Source organism: Alligator sinensis, unplaced genomic scaffold (genome assembly GCF_000455745.1).
Source record: "Alligator sinensis unplaced genomic scaffold, ASM45574v1 scaffold907_1, whole genome shotgun sequence".
NCBI lineage: Eukaryota > Metazoa > Chordata > Crocodylia > Alligatoridae > Alligator > Alligator sinensis.
This window is the reverse complement of record NW_005841925.1, coordinates 2,473,690-2,480,097: the sequence shown is the minus strand read 5'-3', so window position 1 is coordinate 2,480,097 and position 6,408 is coordinate 2,473,690. Positions and strand designations below refer to the sequence as shown.

The window sequence follows — 6,408 nt, the reverse complement described above, 5'->3', positions numbered from 1 at the left end:
TCCCTAGAAAGCTGCTCAAGTCCCTTGCATTGTCAGCAACTGCATAGAGCTGTGTGTGCAGGATGGAACCTGCAAGGCAGGGCTGCTTGCAGGAGTGCAGCACAGAGGTTGAGTTGGTCTAATAAAAGAGACGGTATCACATCTACCCAAAGAACCTTGTCTGCACAGAGGCTGAGGAACAATTAACAGTTAATATTCTAATTCAGAGGTTCTCAAACTATGGTCCATGGACCACCACTGGTCTGCGAGCTCCATTCAGGGGGTCCACAGAAAGGTTGCAGAACAAGCGAGAATATCTGTACTTGTAAAGTAAGACTCCTGATATTAAAATATGAGATGTGTGCTTTGATCTGTAGAACAAAAAAAAGCTTATTAAGTGGTCTGCCGAGACCCTCAGCAATTTTCAAGTGGTCCGCAAAAAAAAAAAAGTTTGAGAATCGCTGATCAAATTCACTTCACACTGATCAACCATGGACTTGACAACCATTCTGTTCTAGTAAGTGCCCATTGTGCGATGGTGTTTCCCACCACACAGCAATTAACAGGTGTTTACCGTTAGGAGCACACCACCCAACCACCACAAGCAGGGGGGCCACACAGCCCCTGTAGCACTTGGCTACCCCACTCCCACCCCAAATGAGCTTGGGACCCTAGCCCAGGGTCCCTAGCAGGGAAGAGAAACTGCAACACAGGCTATCTGCTTCCCCACCCCTGCAAACTACTGGTCTCTGTAGGCAATAGAAATTGATCTTTGGGCAGTAGAGTCCTGGCTACATCCCAGAGGAGCCCAGCTGCCCTGCATGCATTTTGCAAGGTGTGGAAAAGCGGGATGATGAGAAGCAGTGCAGTCTGGAATGCCTGGAGGCCTGACCAGACACTAGGCACAGAATGCTCTGTGGTCACACATTACATTGAGCAAGTTCAAGGAGGATCAGCTCAAAATAGAACTTGATTTTCCTGGTGTGCTTCTGAAACATTCCAGGAAGTTTAAACTGGTCTTAAGTGGCATGCACATCTAGACTCTTGGGGTTTAAAGCTTTTTTCGAATGTTCTACGCCAGGGTGTGTCATGTCATCTGGGGCTGCCCATAGGTCAGAGAATTTGGTGGTAGGAGAATGGTGGCACCACTCCCCTGCTGCCAAATCTCTGTGCCCATGGGTAGCAACGCAGAGGGCACAGGTGGGCAAAATGCGACCCGGGGGCTGGATGCAGCCTGCCAGGGCCATTCTATCCGGCCCATGGGGCCCCTAAAAAATTTAGAAAATTAATATTTATCTGCCCTGGGCTGCCTGTCATGCGGCCCTCAATGGCTTGACAAAACTCAGTAAGCGGCCCTCTGCCCAAAATAATTGCCCGCACCTGGCATAGGGCCACGCAAGGGTGACACCAGCCCAAAGGGTCCAATCTCAGTGTAGGGGACTGGAAAGGGGTGGTGCTGGCAAGTATGGAGCAGGGAGGGGACAGCTCTGGGCTCCAGGGCCCAATTGAGCCCACAGATGGACTCTGGGCCACTCATTTGGTCTGCATTTCCAAAAGATTGAGACCACTATTTTAAGCATTACATCTGACTACACCCTAGGGAAGGTACAGATGTGATTTTTAAAAACTTCTGAGGGGCTAATAAGTGAATTTCAAGGAGATTTGTGTTCCTCTCAGACACACACAAAAATGCCAGGCACAGATTGTATGTGTAAATGTGTGTATTCATATTTTCTGTAATACATACTGGATGGGGCAGGGAGTTGGTGGTCCCTGGAAGTGCAAGTTCAAACCCAGGAATAGGTCACAAGTAAAAGTTAGTGTGATGGTCTCATGCCAATACACACTTATCCACAAGATAGTTTGATCCAGCTAGAAATGTCTTGGGAGACCTACGGACAGAATAGCAAGGACTGCTGCAGGAAGATACAGCAGTACTAATGTCTGGGGGAATCCTGCAGTATGATGGAATTCATCTATATTTTTTTTTACAAGTACCAAACTCACAGTTTAGAAAAAATGGCAAAGAAAAACCATGCAAAACGGAAGCCAGGCAGGCCTTACCTGAGCTGAGTATTATGTTTTGTGCTGCATCCGTCAAACTATGCTGTTTTCTTCCCGTTGGGTCTTAGCTGGCAGAAAAGCATTACCAGTTCCAAAACATCTGCCTACATGACAACCCCAGATAATCTTCCCTCCTCTGCTGTCATGTCCAGGCAACGCAAGCCCTATTCACTCCGTCTCACTCGCACACTCCCAAATCAATACACCAGCATCTTCTCTGCTGCTCTTCATCGATGTAAGTGTTCACCACAGCAGCAGAGGGAAATGCAGTCAGGGAGCTGTCAGTGTACAGCTTTCCTCTTACCAGGCTCACTGGAAAAAACAGTGAAGATAAGAACAGGTTGTTTAGGTTTCTGTTTCTTGCACCAGGGATGCATTTTCTTCACAAACCCAGGATCTATTTGCAAACAAAGGGCTAAACATCGTCTCTCCTATATGATCATCAAAACAAACATACTCATGCACCTCAACCACTTTAGACAGCATTTCAAGGGCAGAAGCCACACAGGAGGGAAAGAAGCATCTCTGGTGGAGCAGGACACTATAAAGAATAAATGGTGCAGATACGGAACAAGTGAGAGCAAAGGCTGAGCTGTCAACGAAACTTTTCCAAGCAGCATGATCTGAGAGACTGTGGAACGATGTCCCAAAGGAATTGGGGTGAGGAGCTCCATGGCTTGAGTCACTATTGAGTGGGTGGAACTAGGCAAGGGAATACATCCTAAAGGAACAATCCTGAGCTGTCTGGGGTGTGTGGAGAGAAGGGGAAATTATGTACCTCACTGAGTGTTCTCTTTCTCCAATGAATCTTTGCTGATGTAAGGGAAACCCAGTTATGTCTTAATGGCCAAACAGCTGAACAACAATGCTGTCAGTCAGCCAGGACTTTTGCAGAGCAGGGAACAGAGACTGTAAGAGTTTGGTCTGCCCTCCTGATATGTAGCCAGCTGGCTGCCCTCGATTCACATAAACTATTTATAAAAAAAGAAAAAAAAAACCCCTGCACCGCATTGTGCATGAAGGCTTGCAGTTAACATGCTAATATTAATGAGGCCTCTGGTATTTCAAAACCATTTCCTCTCTTTGTTCTCTTTTGATATAATTTTATTCTCCATGATCACTTTTGGAGGAGAGCCTCCGAGTTCAACTTTTGCTTCCTAACTTTTTGATTTGGGGGGCCAGCCCTTATCAGCCCTTCAAAACTGATTCATAATGAGAGAGAGAGGAGCTTGGTAGAACCACAGTTTGTTCAGGACAGGAATGCAATTTTGGGATCATGTGACCAGACACCCTGGGCACACTCAAAGCAGCCACTGTGCCGATAGCCCCCATGATGTCATGTGTCTGCCATCTGTTTGTCCAGGGAAGCTCAGTTCAGACAGTATCTGGTTTTATAGTGGGGTCTTGTGTTTTAGACCATTTCCTGGTTTGGTTGACTGATTCACTTTGGTCAAGGGCATTCCCTGAAGATCTCAAAGCCAGTAAACCTATAAGGATTGCAGATAGGTTCTGCTACCTGCAATTTCCCAGTGTTCAGGCAGGAGAACAGAAGATGCTCCTAAAGCATTTGCTCTAAATCACTGCTCCACACACTTAACCAGTGAACAGTGCCAACTAACTGAGCTGGCTCCTAGCAGCCTCTACCTGATTATAAGGAGGGATTCTGGTTTTCTCCGATTTAAAAAACAAAAAAACAAAATTCCCAATTTTCGGTTAAAAAAGTAACCCCAAATCCACATTCTTCCATGATTAAAATGAAACACCACTAATATATAGATATCTATATCTATATATGTGTATGTGTGTGTGTGTAGATAGATAGATAGATAGATAGATAGATAGATATTAGTGGTGTCTTGTTTTAATCACGGAAAGATGTGGATTTGGGGTTACTGTTTTTAACCAAAAATTGGGGATTTTTTTAAATCAGAGAAAACCAGAATCCCTGATTATAAGTGACCTGCAGTCACTTAAAGCCCAGATCATTTCAAACAAAAACATAGAATTGTGATGTACCAAAATTGACACCTGTGCACAATACTGAATAAACAAAGCAGTCAGCACACCTTCACCAGCAATTTCCTCTTCCAAGGCCCCAAAAAGGAAAGCTCTTAGGCTGCAATGGGCAATGAGTACACCCTACACATACTTTTTGAAGACTGGTAATATTTGGCACGGTATTTCCTATTTGAGAATCTCAAAAGTGTTTGCAGTCACCAAGACCCCTGTTCCACGGTAATTCTGGGCAGCTCCTGGGGCTCTTAACACCTGAACTGCCTGCACATTAACACCTGGAACAAGTTTTAAGTACCTGTTATGCAGCTCAAAGTTACACCACTCCAGAGCAGGATTAACTCTGATCCCTGATAAACACTCCACCTGCCTACCCTCTCCTCCTGGCCCAGATCAGGTCCACTGCCCCCCCGCGCAAACCCTTCCCAGCACCCTACTCACTTGCCCTCCTAACCCAATCCCCCACCTCCCCCTTACTTGTGTCTGCCCACGCTGTCCATTCATCTTGGGACAGCAGGCAGGAAAAGGCCACCACCACAGCTACTGTTCTCTAAGCAGGCTCAGCCTGGAGTACAGCAGCAGCCTGGCAGCAGTGACTGGGCAGGAAGGTTAACCCTTCCCTGCCTGCTCCCCAAGACAGACAGCGTGGACAGCTGCAAGTAAGCAAGGAGAGGGTGGGAGCCCTGGGAGGCACGAGGGAAGCCCGGAATGGGAGTGGGGGGGCCAGAGGGGGATTCTTACTCCACGCCCCTTCTGCCCTGAAATGTGACTGCTCCAAACTCAATCTAGCACTAACACTGATCAACATTTGTGCAGCTCAAGCTGTAAGCTGCAACAAGGCTTTAAGGAGGCTTCTAAGGCACGGTATAAAACCTACTGTAAAATAAAACCAAGGGTCCTGCCTTTACTACTGTTGTTTGTCCTTCGCAGGCAAAGACAACCGCATCCAATGGGGAGGAGGAAGAAGAGAGAAAAGAAATAGGAAACAGGGAGGGAGAAAAGAGAAAGGAGAAAAAAAGTAGAAAAGAGAGAGAGGAAAGAGAAAAGAGGGGGGTAAAGGGTAGGTCGTGTGGGTAGGTAGGTGATTTATAAACCCAATCTTTGCCTTAATTCTACTTTACTACTACCTCTGCAGTAAAAGGCAGCATCTTTGCTTTAAGGGGATTTTGTAAAATGGTTACCTCCAACAAGCAATTTATCAGAGAAGCTCAAGACATTTCTACCATGAGAAAACATTACCAGATACAGCAGAAGTGGAGGGGGAAGGGTAAGAGGAATAATTTTTAATAGTTCCCAGAAAAATGGTATAGTTCTCGCAGAATGAGGAACAAAAAACTGTTTTTGTCGTCACAAATCTGCCAGTTTCCCATCAAAGTGTGAATCTTCTGCATGAAATTAGCAATCCACCTGGACAGAAAAAATTGTGTTTTTGCCCAAGAGAAGCAGCATGAAAAAGGTGCCTTTGTGGTGCAATTCTATTTTTGACCTCATTTACCAACACTTACAAACTTACTTTTTCACATTAATAAAATACTAATGTGTCAGAGCATCCAAATATAACAGTAACAAAACCCTTGCAGACACCTCCCTCCCAGAACCCCTATACAACCACAGGAGGTGATGAACAGGCTGCCTAGAATAGCTATACATTTCCTCTAAGAAGAAAGTACATTGAAATTGTTTAATCCATTGTGTATTTAAAATATTTTTGCGCCCACATTTACCCCATATGGAACTTATACAGCTCTTTGGAAAATGTGGCACAAAATAATAATTCTTTATGTCAAGGTGGCAAGTGTAAAAGCAGGCAAGAGCAATGCAATAGCTTAGAAAGTTTGTTGGCCAAGTCTTTTAGTTGAAGAAATGCTCATAAAGGAATCCATCCATAATGCTATATGCACCTTCAAATACACAGGAATGGGAGCAATAAAGTAAAGATAAACCACAACCAGTAAAGTGACCAGGTCACTTAAAAACTGCATTTCTCTCTTCCTCTGCAGTATTCCTTATGCTTAATTTTTATGCCCATTTTCAAATGTCAGAGAGGCAAAGGTGGGCTTTGAAGCTCCCTCTGAAGTTCCTCAGATTCGGGCCACTTTATATCAAGGGTCTGGAAGAGATGGAGGCTCACAAAGAGAACAACCTGCCAACAGCCTCCTCTAGTGTGTGCCACTGATTTTAACAGTGGTAGTCTGGCACAAGGAGGAACATGGCATTATACAGAAGCCAGACTCTTCAGCAAAAGCACTAGCACCCTCATATGACGACACACAAAATTCTTCTGTGACTTCTATTGTTAGACTTTGCATGGTATAAAGCTAATATCCAACACTTGTTTTGAGGTTGCTGGGG

The 6,408-nt window shown here is 45.1% G+C and overlaps 1 protein-coding gene across 5 annotated transcripts in view; it reads right to left on the bottom strand.

The window, feature by feature from the left end:
* Window positions 1–6,408, bottom strand: part of LOC102386824 (USP6 N-terminal-like protein) — a 165,476-nt gene that overhangs the window by 67,611 nt on the left and 91,457 nt on the right. For all 5 annotated transcript variants that reach the window (XM_014517755.2, XM_025198589.1, XM_025198588.1 and 2 more), the window contains one exon: window positions 2,044–2,355. The gene's annotated coding sequence lies outside the window, so the exon portion shown is untranslated. The remainder of the gene's footprint in view (window positions 1–2,043; window positions 2,356–6,408) is intronic.